Source organism: Salvelinus fontinalis, chromosome 27 (assembly GCF_029448725.1).
Source record: "Salvelinus fontinalis isolate EN_2023a chromosome 27, ASM2944872v1, whole genome shotgun sequence".
Lineage (NCBI taxonomy): Eukaryota > Metazoa > Chordata > Actinopteri > Salmoniformes > Salmonidae > Salvelinus > Salvelinus fontinalis.
This window is the reverse complement of record NC_074691.1, coordinates 16,463,926-16,478,092: the sequence shown is the minus strand read 5'-3', so window position 1 is coordinate 16,478,092 and position 14,167 is coordinate 16,463,926. Positions and strand designations below refer to the sequence as shown.

General features: G+C 46.1%; 1 pseudogene; it reads right to left on the bottom strand.

The window, feature by feature from the left end:
- Window positions 1-413: 413 nt before the first annotated feature.
- On the bottom strand, window positions 414-14,119 carry LOC129825162 (60S ribosomal protein L7-like 1; annotated as a pseudogene).
- Window positions 14,120-14,167: the final 48 nt, after the last annotated feature.

Here is a 14,167-nt window from a genome sequence, read left to right as displayed (position 1 = left end):
ACCCCTTCTTTAATGAAAATGTTGGACCAGACCACCCTGATATGATGCAGAGCAGCGAGACAGATTTGTACCCCCTTTTAAGTCCCTCGATGTATACTTACTGTCATGCTCTACTGTAGATTTTAATATGCATAACATGTCTTACATTTCCAACCATTCATATACCGAAATTAGAACATGCATACATAGACAAATCAAATGTTGCTGGCACAAATAGCACATGTCCCTGCATTGCAGCACCCTGGGATGCAGTTTCCCCCGACCCCCCCCCCCCCCTCCTCCACTGGGCTGGATGAGTCACATCTCCCTAAATTGATTGTGACACATTGAGCAGCCAGTGGCAGGAGAACCTTTTGAGGAAGAAATTGCAGGAATTGAGACATTAAAAAAAGGCATCATTGTCTGCACCCAAGTACAAAAATTGTTTGTTTATTAAAAAACATTCATCTCACATACATAGTAAGCATAATTACATCCCTTCAACAACCTGAGGGGTAAAAGTAAGTAGTGATAAAGCTATTAGAATCTCCTTAATACGGAACCTCTGCAGAGGTGGTAACATGAGATTACCAACTGTTCAACAAAACAGAGGGACAAACTGCTGTCTAATCACAACGTAGTCCAGAGAGGGGCAGTCTTTCCATGTGTAAAAATCTGATCAGGCCCAGTGTGAACTCTGCCAGCTGGGTCCCAGTGGTGGTAAGACAAAGATTAATTGAATCCTTATGAATCTGTAAGGGATCAAAAAATAAAAGTATTCTCATGCCACACTGGGCAATTCGTAATCTTGCAGACATGAAGGAAATTACTTACAGAACCAGCAATGAGTAGCCTATATAAAAAAAAAAAGGTACTCACTGGCTCTAGGAAAAAGTCTGACGTGAAAGTGTCTGTCGTGCAGCCTCAGTTGAGCTGCCTGATGATTGAGTTAACGTCCGTCCCTCTGGGCCCTGGGTTGCCGATGTCCTTCAAAAGACCTGCCTTGTCCCTGGCAGCGTGACGAGCCACAGACAGCTTCAACGGTCATATGAAGTTGCTGACCACACGGAAGTTCATCCCCACAGAGTAGATCTCATGGATCAGGTCCTCTAGACAGATGATGCCGTATTTGCCTGAGAGGAGATGTAAACATTGTACATGTATCTCAATGAAAATCACTGTCGCAAAACCACCTTTTCAAATGTTCTGCATGATCTGAGCGTGATGCAACATTTGTTTTGCTACATTTGACAAGCACATACTAAATGTATCAAGACTTGTTACTTCAGACTGATGAAAAATACATACTATAAATTGATCCTTACCCATATGCTGCTCAATGAGTGTGTTGTCTGTGAGAGCGACCCTTCGCTTGTCAATCTTTGCCTGTCCTCTTTTCAAGATCAGCTCACGAACAGACTTCAAGTTGGGAAACCTGTTTAGTGTGAATAATTCACCATCGTTAGTACAATACACTGTCAAACCAGCTGGTTCTACAGGTTAAGTGAATTTCACATGCACAAGTACAGTGAAATGTCTTCATTGCAAGCTCTAAACCCAACAATGCAGCATCACTGAACACAAATATTTAAAAAACGCAACATGCAACAATTTAAAGATTTTACTGAGTTACAGTTCATACGGAAATCAGTCAACTAGGCCCTAATCTATGGATGTCATATTACTGGGATTAGATAGTTGGTCACAGATCCTTCAAAATAAATAAAAAAGGGGCGTGGTGTGACCATTTTCCTTATGCAGCGAGACATCTTCTCAGAGTTGATCAGACTTGATTGTGGCCTGTGGAATGTTGACCCGCTTCTCTTCGATGGCTGTGCGAAGTCTCTGAATATTGCCGGGAACTGGAACACGCTGTCGTACGTCAATCCAGAGCATCCTGGACATGCTCAATGGGTGACATGTATGCAGGTCATGGAAGAACTGGGACATTCAGCTTCCAGGAATTGTGTAAAGATCCTTGCGAAATGGGGCCGTACATTATGCTGAAACATGAAGTGATGGCGGTAGATGAACTGCAAGACAAAGGGCCACCGGATTTCGTCACGGTATCGCTGTGCATTCAAATTGCCATTGATAAAATGCAATTTTGTTAGTTCTCCGTAGCTTATGCCTGCCCATAACCACATTATGGGGCACTCTGTTCAATACATTGACATCAGCAAACCGCTCGCCCACAACGCCATACACGTTATCTGCCATGTGCCCGGTACAGTTGAAACCGGGATTCATCCATGAAGAGCACATTTCTTCAGTCTGCCAGTGGCCATCAAAGGTGAGCATTTGCCCACTGAAGTCGGTTACGACGCCAAACTGCAGTCAGGTCAAAACCCTGATGAGGACGACGAGCACGCAGATCAACTTCCCTGAGACAGTTTCTGCAGAAATTCTTTGCTCGTGCAAACCCACAGTTTCATCAGCTGTCCAGGTGGCTGGTCTCAGACAATCCTGCAGATTAAGAATACAGATGTGGAGATCCTGGGCTGGCGTGGTTACACGGGGTCTGCAGTTGTGATGCCGGTTGGATGTGCTGCCAAATTCTCTAAAATTACGTAGGCAGCTTATGGTAGAGAAGTGAACATGACATTTTGGCAACAGCTCTGGTGGACATTCCTGCAGTCAGTATGCCAATTGCACGCTCCCTCATAACTTGAGACATCTGTGGCATTTTGTTGTGTAACAAAACTGCACATTTTACAGTGGCCTTTTGCCCCCAGCACAAGGTGCACCTGTGTAATGATCATGCACTTTAAATCAGCTTCTTGATATGCCACACCTGTCGTCAGGTAAAATGCTCCTTAACAGGGATGAAAACAAATGTGCACATTTGAGGGAAATAAGCTTTTTGTGCAAATGAAACATTTCTGGGATGTTTTATTTCAGATAATGAAACATGGGACCAATACTTTACATGGTTTATATTTTTGTTCTATGTAAAAATAAGGTAGAACAAAACACAAGAAATACAAACAGGACATGAGAAAGTAAGCCATATACAGGGTCAGTTCTAATACCATATTTATAATGTGCAGGGATACTGGAGTGATAGGGGTAGATAGGTATAGGGGTAAGGTGACTAGGCCTCTGGATATATGATAGAGTAGCAGCAGCGTACATATTTGTATGTGAATGTGTGCGCACGTGTGTAGGGTCAGTATCAATATGTATTTATGTTATGTGTGTCAGTAAATGACTGTGCATGAGTGTGCATAGACAGTGCAAAAATAAAATGCACTATATACAAAAGTATGTGGATACGCCTTCAAATTAGTGGATTCTGCTATTTCTGCCACACCCATTGCCAACAGGTGTATAAGATCAAGCATACAGCCATGCAATCTCCATAGACAAACATTGGCAGACTTTCAACGTGGCAACGTCATAGAGTGCCACCTTTCCAACAAGTCTGCCCTGGTTCAAATGTAATTAATGTTATTGTGAAGTGTAAACGTCTAGGAGCAACAACAGCTCAGCTGCAAAGTAGTAGGAAACAAGCTCACAGAAAGGGACCGCCGAGTGCTGAAGCTCGTAGCGTGTCAAAAATGGTCGGGCCTCGGTTGCAACACTCACTACCAAGTTCCAAACGGCCCCTGGAAGCAACGTCAGCACAATAACTGTTTGTTGGGAGCTTCATGAAAGGGGTTTCCATGGCCGAGCAGCCGCACACAAGCCTAAGTTCACCATGCGCAATGCCAAGCTTCGGCTGGAGTGGTGTAAAGCTTGCCGCCACTGGACCCTGGAGCAGTAGAAATGCGCTCTCTGGAGTGATGAATCACGCTCTGACATCTGGCAGTCCGATGGATGAATCTGGGTTTGATGGATGCCATGCAAACGCAACCTGCACGAATGCATAGTGCCAACTGTAAAGTTTGGTGGAGGAGAAATAATGGTCTGGAGCTGTTTTTCATGGTCGGGCTAGGCCCTTAGTTCCAGTCAAGGGAAATCATAACACTACAGCATACAATGACATTCTAGACAAATCTGTACTTTCAACTTTGTGGCAACAGTTTGTTGAAGGCACTTTCTTGTTTCAGCATGACAATGCCCACGTACAAAGCGAAGTCCACACCTAAATGATTTCTAGAGATTGGTGTGGAAGAACTTGACTGGCCTGCACAGAGCCCTGACCTCAACCCCATAGAACACATTTGGGATGAATTGGAACACCGACTGCGAGCCAGGCCTAATCGCCCAACATCAGTGCCCGACCTCAATAATGCTTGTGGCTGAATGGAAGCAAGTCCCCGAAGCAATTTCCAACATCTAGTGGAAAAACTTCCCAGAAGAGTGGAGGCTGTTGTAGCAACAAAGCAACATAATAATTACCATGATTTTGGAATGAGATGTTTGAGCAGGTGTCCACATACCTTTGGTCACATAGTGTTCAAGGGTCAACTCAGTCCGTGTAGCCACTTTGTTTGATATTTAGCAGTCCTATGGCCTTGGGATAGAAGCTGTTCAGGAGCCGATTGGCATCAGACTTGATGCACTGGTACCGCGCAGAAGCAGAGAGAACAGTCTATGGCTTTGGTGACTGGAGTCAAACGATTTTCGTTTCACACCGCTTTTGCGCCTTTGACTGTGCGTGGACCATTTTAAGACCTTAGTGATTTGGACACAGAGGAACTTGAAGCTATTGACCCGCTCCACTGCAGTCCAAGATCTGCGCCTTGATCTTACTGATGTTGAGGAAGAGGTTGTTGTCCAGGCACCACACTACCAGGTCACTGACCTCCTCCCTGTAGGATATATCATTGTCGCGGTGATCAAGCCTACCAGCGTCGTGTCGTCAGCAAACTTGATGTTGGGAATCATGCATGGCCACGCAGTCATAGGTGAACAGGGCCTGTACAGGAGGGGCGTAAACACCCCCCCCCCCCCATGTGGGGCACCCGTGTTTAGGGTCAGCATGGAGGAGGGCATATTGCCTACCCTCACCACCTAGGGTCGGCCCGTCAGGAAGTCCAGGATCCAGTTGCAGAGGGATGTGTTCAGTCACAGGGTCCTAAGCTTGGTGATGAACTTGGAGGGGACAATGGTGCTGAACGTTGAACTGTAGTCAATGAACAGCATTTTCACATAGATATTTCTCTTATCTAGGTGAGGGCAGTGGAGCGCAATTGAGATTGCGTCATCTATGGATCTGTTGGGGCGGAATGCAAATTGGAGTGGGTACAGGGTGTCTGGGATGATGGAGTGGGTGTGCCATAACCAGCCTTTCAAAGAGCTTCATGATTGCAGATGTGAGTGCGTCAGGGTGGTAGTCATTGTAGCATGACGCCTTAGAGTTAAATAGGAACAGGAATGATGGATGGTGGTCAGTTTAAGACATGGGGATTACAGACTGGGACAAAGAGGTCAAAAATGTTAATATGCCTGCCAGCTGTTCTGCGCATGCTCTGAGAACGCATCTTGGAATACTGTCCGGCCCTTACTCACTTCAGCCTAGGAGAGCGAAATCGCCCAGTCCTATGAGTCGGTGGAGGCCCTCACGCACAGCACAGTATGCTGTTATTGATGTTGACTATTTCTGGTAGAGCGGCATCGTTGGGAAAATTACGGCAGGGTCTTCCTTTGTAATCTGTAATGGACTGTAGCCCCTGCCACATGCGGGAGTCTGGAATATGATTCCACCTTATTCCTATATTGTCATTTTGCTCGTTTGATGACTCTGCGGAGGTCTTAGTGGGACTTCTTGTACTTGATCCCGTCCTCAGCCATAGCCTCAAGGCTGGTTGCCCTGTGCGCGGTAGCCCTGTCCTTTAGCTTAGCACCAACCTCAGTGTTAACCCAGGGCTTTTGATTGGGGAAGCAGCGAACCGTCACTGTGGGAACATCGCCGATGCATTTCCTAATGAAGCTGGTGACTGAGGTGGTGAGCTCGTTGAGTCTCGTAACATATTCCAATCAGCGCTAGCAAAGCAGTCCTGTAGCATAATCTCTGATTCCGATTATCGTTTCTCAACGGAGCAAGTCACAGATACTTCCTGTTTGAGCTTCTGCTAAACATGATCCGATTTGCAGAATGGGGATGAGGGAGGGTGTTGTATGCCTGCTTGTGGGTAGAGTAACAGTGGTCTAGGACTTTATCGCCCCTAGTGGCGAAGGAGACATGTTGGAAGTTGGGCATCACGTGTCTTAATGATGCAGAATTAATATCGCCGGCAACAAGAAAAGCAGCGTCCGGGTGCAAGTTTTCCTGCTTGTTTATCATTTGTTATTTTTCTTGTTCTAAGGTTGAATGTATACAATAGTCATAATAACAGCTGAAAACTCCCTCGGGAGGTAGAAGGGTAGGCATTTGATCATCAGGTATTCCAAAACTGGTGAACAATGGTTTGAGACTTCCACCGTGCTCGAGTCAGAAAACCATTTGTTGTTGATGAGGCAAACTCCTCCCCCTCTCAATTTCCTTGACAGTCCGCTTAGTGAATGGAGAAGCCATCAAGCTGGATAGCCATTGGGGCAATGTTCCCTCCAAGCTGCGCGCAGGAGCACAGCTCCCCGGGGACTGATGGGCAGAAGAAAAATCAGCCCGTTCAGAGAAGCACGAGATTGAACTCCACTCAACTCGAGAAAGTTTTCTCATGTTAGTTAACACAATTCACTTTTCCCTTTACCGTGGGAATTGTGATCAAATTAACGCAATAGCCACTTTCAATGCAACATACTGTAACAGTCGTCTTTTGGTGAGAGAGTGGACCAAGGCGCAGCGGGTGATGAATACATGATGAATTTAATTGACAAGACGAACACTGACACGAAAATACACTTGATAATTACAAAACAACAAACAACGTTAAACAGACCTGAACATGAGAACTACATAAAACGAAGAACGCACGAACAGGAATGAACGAAATGAACGAGACGAGACAGTACCGTGTGGTGTAACAAACACAGACACAGCAACAATCACCCACAAACAAACAGTGAGAACAGCCTACCTTAATATGGTTCTCAATCAGAGGAAACGTCAAACACCTGCCTCTAATTGAGAACCATATCAGGCAACACATTTAACCCAACATAGAAACACATAACATAGAATGCCCACCCCAACTCACGCCCTTACCAACTAAACACATACAAAAACAAGGAAAACAGGTCAGGAACGTGACAGAACCCCCCCTCAAGGTGCGAACTCCGAGCGCACCACCTAAAGTCTAGGGGAGGGTCTGGGTGGGCATCTGTCCACGGTGGCGGCTCCAGCTCCGGACGTGGTCCCCACCCCACCATAATCAAACCCCGCTTCTGTATCTTCCTCCAAATGGCCACCCTCCAAATTAACCCCACTGGATTAAGGGGTTGCAATGGAATGAGGGGCAGCACCGGACTGAGGGGCAGCACCGGACTGGCTGGCGGATCCTGGCTGGCGGCTCTGGCCGCTCATGGCTGGCTGGCGGCTCTGGCCGTTCATGGCTGGCTGGCGGCTCTGGCCGCTCATGGCTGGCTGGCGGAAGGCTCTGGCCGCTCATGGCTGGCGAAAGGCTCTGGCCGCTCATGGCTGGCGGAAGGCTCTGGCCGCTCATGGCTGGCGGAAGGCTCTGGCCGCTCATGGCTGGCGGAAGGCTCTGGCCGCTCATGGCTGGCGGAAGGCTCTGGCCGCTCCTTTCTGGCGGAAGGCTCTGGCCGCTCCTGTCTGGCGGACGGCTCTAGCGGCTCCTGTCTGGCGGACGGCTCTAGCGGCTCCTGTCTGGCGGACGGCTCTAGCGGCTCCTGTCTGGCGGACGGCTCTAGCGGCTCCTGTCTGGCGGACGGCTCTAGCGGCTCCTGTCTGGCGGACGGCTCTAGCGGCTCCTGTCTGGCGGACGGCTCTAGCGGCTCCTGTCTGGCGGACGGCTCTAGCGGCTCCTGTCTGGCGGACGGCTCTAGCGGCTCCTGTCTGGCTGATGGCTCTGAAGGCTCATGACAGACGGGCGGCTTTGAAGGCTCAGTACAGACGGGCGGCTTTGCAGGCTCAGTACAGACGGGAAGTTCATGCGGCGCTTGGCAGACGGACAGCTCAGGCGCCGTTGGGCAGACGGGCAGTTCAGGCGCCGTTGGGCAGACGGGCAGTTCATGCGGCGCTTGGCAGACGGCAGACTCTGGCCGGCTGAGGCGCACTGTAGGCCTGGTGTGTGGTGCCGGAACTGGAGGTACCGGGCTAAGGACACGCACCTTCAGGCTAGTGCGGGGAGCAGCAACAGGACGCACAGGACTCTGGAGACGCACAGGAGGCTTGGTGCGTGGTACCGGAACTGGAGGTACTGTGCTGGAGACACGCACCACAGGGCTAGTGCGTGGTGGAGGAACAGGGCTCTGGAGACGCACAGGAGGCTTGGTGCGTGGTGTCGGAACTGGTGTTACCGGGCTGAAGACACGCACCATAGGGCTAGTGCGTGGAGGAGGAACAGGGCTCTGGAGACGCACAGGAAGCCTGGTGCGTGGTGTAGGCACTGGTGGTACTGGGCTGGGGCGGGGAGGTGGCGCCGAATATACCGGACCATGCAGGCGTACAACCTTACCTGGTTGTATGCCCCCCGTAGCCCGACCAATGCGGGGAGGTGGAATAACCCGCACTGGGCTATGTAGGCGAACCGGGGACACCATGCGTAAGGCTGGTGCCATGTATGCCGGCCCGAGGAGATGCACTGGTGGCCAGATGCGTTGGGCCGGCTTCATGACATCCGGCTCAATACTCAATCTAGCCCTGCCAGTGCGGGGAGGTGGAATAACCCGCACCGGGCTAAGCACACGTACAGGAGACACCGTGCGCTTTACCGCATAACACGGTGTCTGCCCGTACTCTCGCTCTCCACGGTAAGCTCGGGGAGTTGGCGCAGGTCTCCTACCTGACTTCGCCACATTCCCTTGTAGCCTCCCCCCAAGAAATTTTTGGGCTTGACTCACAGGCTTCCGTGCTAGCCGCGTACCCTCATAACGCCGGTTCCTCTCTCCGGTTGCCTCTGCTCTCCTAACTGCCTCCAGCTGTTCCCATGGGAGGCGATCTCTTCCAGCCAGGATCTCCTCCCATGTGTAGCAACCCTTGCCATCCAAAACTTCCTCCCATGTCCATTCCTCCTTCTTGCGCTGTTGCTGCTGCCCGTTAACCCGCTGCTTGATCCTTCCTTGGTGGGTGATTTTGTAACGGTCGTCTTTTGGTGAGAGAGTGGACCAAGGCGCAGCGGGTGATGAATACATGATGAATTTAATTGACAAGACGAACACTGACACGAAAATACACTTGATAATTACAAAACAACAAACGACGTTAAACAGACCTGAACATGAGAACTACATAAAACGAAGAACGCACGAACAGGAATGAACTAAATGAACGAGACGAGACAGTACCGTGTGGTGTAACAAACACAGACACAGCAACAATCACCCACAAACAAACAGTGAGAACAGCCTACCTTAATATGGTTCTCAATCAGAGGAAACGTCAAACACCTGCCTCTAATTGAGAACCATATCAGGCAACACATTTAACCCAACATAGAAACACATAACATAGAATGCCCACCCCAACTCACGCCCTTACCAACTAAACACATACAAACAAGGAAAACAGGTCAGGAACGTGACACATACCAAAACAAAAATGAGCTATGCAAGAGATTTTTGTGGCAGAGCGCATCAGAGTAGGATTCTATTGCAACCCAGGCCCGTACCCTACACAGACCAGTGCACCATAACCAATCAAAGCTGCAGTAAGCCTATATGCAAATAGACCATTGCTATATGTGACCCGATTCAGGAAACTAGGCGTATGTCGCAAGTCACGACTTCACAGGAGAGCCGTTAGAACGTAGAAAATGTTATCTAGCTACATTTTTTTAACAAAATACTCGTCTTAGTGTGCCAGAGCACAGAATAACTGATTAATTTTAGAACGCTCAATACCTGATGAATATGTCCGTGTCAGTAAACGTCGGCAACAAAGGATAATTAAATTGTTGCCAGCAGCACAATAAGTCACCAACGCTCTGGATAAAATGGTCAGAGTGGGGTGTTCTCTTATGTGTCTGGAAGTAGCTAGCCAATGTTAGCCAGTTAGCTTGGGTGCTTGACTGTGGTTGTGAGATCAGAGCTTTTGGATCAACCTTACTTATTGGCCAGAGCATCCAGTGTGCGCTCTTTACATAACAGCCTAACCAGCTCTGCTAGGGTGAGTAATGTTCAGTGAGCTCTTCTCTCTCTCTCTCTCTCTTAAAATGTCTGGAAGTAGCTGGCAAGTTAGTACAGAATGCTCAGATCAACTCTTAAAGCGATGGGTGGGGCTAAGGCTTAAGAGGGTGAGAACAATGTTGAATGGGTGTAGACAAAGGGCTCTCCAATAGTAGTACCAAAACATTGAAAGACATTCAAAGCATAATTACTTTCCCATTCTTTCCTCAAATGCAGTGTATGATATACCATTTTGTAGCTCCGAGTCTCTACTTTTATCCAATGTAAAAAAAAAAAAAAAAACTGAAATTCAAATGTTGCTACAAGACCTAATCCAGGTGGTGAGTCACACATATGGATTTATGCCATTCACTTTGAACTGTTTTACAACATAAGCAGCACCGATTATTATGTGCTTGTTTTGCAATCAAAGAAAGAGCTGCATGTAGCCACATGTGCACTTTTGTTCATATTCTTTGCTAGTTAGTGAGTTATTAGGCCAGTTATAGCTAATTTATAGTCAGCAATGTGGGATTGATTGCTTCCAACATTGGCACTAAACATGTATATTTCTAGCCATCTTTGAAAAGAGTCAGGTAGAGCTTTTTATGTCTTAAAATGGGGCAATGTTGTTATTTGAGACAGGCTTGAATAAGCGAAGTCGCCAATAGGCAGAGTGTAGCATAATATGTCTGATTGTCTGGAATAATGGTATGGGAATAAGGAATTTTGTTAAGTGGTTTCTTGCATCAAACACCACAACAAACTGTTTAGTCACCTTATCTAAAGGACAAGTGGATAAACAGGTTAATGTCAAGCCTTGAATGTTTTTTTTAATTTACATTTTTTAAGTCTCACGGAACGTAGGCCTACATTGAACACCACACATTGGCTACTACTGTAGGCTGAATGATAGAACAGCTATTTCCATGTTAAGATGTTATGGGATGCATTTTCTCCATTGTTTATTTATTTTTAATGGTAGGCCACTCTGATAGGCCCACACTACTTGGCCACTTAAAACTGTAAATTAAATCGGGTACAGCCTCACTGTTCACAGTAAGCGCACACCAGAAATTTCACAAGGTTCACAAGTTTGCGCTCAGCAGACCTGAAATTCTCAGTGCCGAAAAATATTAGAGGGAACATTGCATGGGAGGTATCTTGTCCGAAAGTCATGTTTCAGAACAGCAGAGAATATTGCAGTTACAAGTCCCTTTAATAGCAAATCTGCGATTGGAGGTCATCCATCATATTATCAAGTGACTAAACAGATGAGTCGAAGTTGAAGGCGGAATTGAGATAAGTAACTGCCGATCTGGTGTTCAAAAGTTATTGTCGGTTATAAGAAATGATAGCGGCAACGTCAATGTGGAGTCACCTCATTACATCAAGTTGCTAAGCTTTTCATTCTCACCAAGTCAGACCCTCCCCTCTTACTTACCCCCATGCCACATAAGGCTCAACCATTTTCAACATAGCCATAGAGGTCTTGTTCATTTTGACAAAGGCACCACTGAAGATCTTTCTTAGTCGTAACATCTGGACCACCTTCTGAACTCTGGGACTGACTCCTTTAATCCTGCACAAAGAGAAAATATGAAAATATGACCTCGATATTCAGCCAGACCACTAAAGAGGAACTGATGAAAGTGTATTCCAGATGATTGTGCATAGTCACTACTCCATTGTGAGTATACACAATAGGTGTGTGAACACAACATTTTCAGCTCTATTACTCAGCTGCAACAGCCTAAAGTGTCTACATATACAAAGCACATAAATGGTTTGAGAATAGTGTTTATTTTTTTGTTGTTCTTAGTCTGGTTATTTTTTTGAAGTAGTCGTGTTCTTTGGTTGTGGTGTTCTTGTACAATAGTTTTCTCATGTTCTATATTGTGTGGATCCCAGGAAGAATAGCTGCTGCTTCAACAGCTAATGGGGATCTGAATAAAAGATTAGCTCAAAAAGGGCTGCCAACAGCTTTATTTGCACCACCATTGCAATCAGATCATGTAGCTACAGATTTCAGTCACTCACTCTCTGATGCGGACAGTGAAGGCCAGTCTGTTCTTTGCAGAGGGCATGGCTGGAGCTGGTCTGTGAACTGATCACCTGATACGGGTTTCATTCGCGATGCTTTCTATGGCGATCCTTCAGGAAGTCCTCCATGTGTTTGAACTTCAAGGGTTTGCTTTTGGATACCTGGATGAGCACAATCTACACTTGTTGATGTCCAACAACTTCATCAAAATGTTCATGGTAAATGATTAGAAGACCACTATGGTAAAACTGACCACTGCTAATTACCTTTCTCTTCTCTAGGAAGTACACACTTTGCCTCAGTGGCTTTGATAGGCCTTCCTCTTCTTCAGAAGGTTCTCAGGAACCAACTTTATCACCCTCTTCGCTCTAAACACGTTTCAGGTTTGATTAGTCGTATGTACAGGATACACATGGTATACACGTCCAACGAAATGCACACTTTCTAGTTCCTTCTCGACAATGCAACAATAAGAAATGATAAGATAGTACGAACAAAATAAATGCACAAGACAACATACAAAGACATCTCAACACTTATATACAGATTATACAATGGTAAGACAAAAATGACAAAGCACACTTAACTATAGACTACTTCCCAGTACATGACACTGACGTCATGCACAGATGCGTCCCAGTACATGACACTGACGTCATGCACAGATGCGAGCGACTCTTGGTGGCAGTAAGAAAGACGTCGCCATCTGCGCCAATTCAACAGCCTATATTTACGTTATTACGCCTAAACAAAACAACGTTTTGGAGGTTCTCATACACTTACAATTATGTTTTGATTATTGATTGAACAGTCGCAAAGAGTGGTATTTGCAGCAGTTGGCTAGAATGCTAACGCTCACTGATATAGGCTGTAGCTAAAGCTAGCCAAAGAGCCATTTTACTGGTTGAAGTGTTTTAAGTATAATGCAGTTGATTTGCGATGACAAACACATTTAGCGTGACATTCATGCGAACATTAAAATCCAAAAGTAGTGTTAAATGCACTCATAAGAAACTCCCCCTTGTACTGCCACCAATTTGGGCGCATCGCCCTCGTGCGGCAATGTTTGCAAACATAGAAAGGGGTCTATTGACATCGATTATTCCCCTATCGAGCTGTGACAAAAAATGCATGACATTCGGATCTGATTGAGTGAAATGAGGTTAGCTAGCCAGTCTTTGAAGGCAAACGAAAATAAAAGTAACTAGTTACATGCCATTCTGGTCACATTGCACAATTATTTGTTTGCAGATTGTGTCGTATTACCTGTGTCGAAACCGTAAAATGTCATTATGTTTGCATAGTTCCGGTTGATGGGATTATCATGTGTAACTGACCCATTTATCTAGCGCCCTGTATTGCTTATCTTTCAGACAAATCATACAAATACACGGCTTGACGGAATTATATTGGACTGTTACATTTAAACTAGAGAATTTATGAATATGATTAATTTAACAAAGGATGCACTTAGATCGACATGTAAACAAATACGTACTCAGAATCCTGCTCTGCCATCACGAATCCGCGTAAAAATATGTGCTGTCGCAGAAAAACTACATCGAAGACTCCCCATCCTTGCTATGTCTAATCTGCCACCTAGTGGCGTGCGAAGCGTAAAACAATAACAAGTGTTCAGTCTCTCTCTAAAAACAATAGGTATTGTCTTGAATATATTTCTGACATGACAATGTGTATGTAAAGTATGTGTACGAAATAAATGGATAAATAATCTGAACTGTTCAAACTGACTTCATTGCCAAATTAGAGCTATCCCACTATGTGAACTTCATCTCCGAGGTACAACACAGATGCTTGTAAAAAAACAACATTCATAACAAAAAACCACAGGCTCTATAAAAGGATTTTCGTGCAACTGTTTTACATCTCTATGGTGACATTTCAAGTACAGCTTGCTTCTTTGCCCTCTCCTCAGGAACGAGCCTATTTGCTGTCATTGTGCGTGCACGA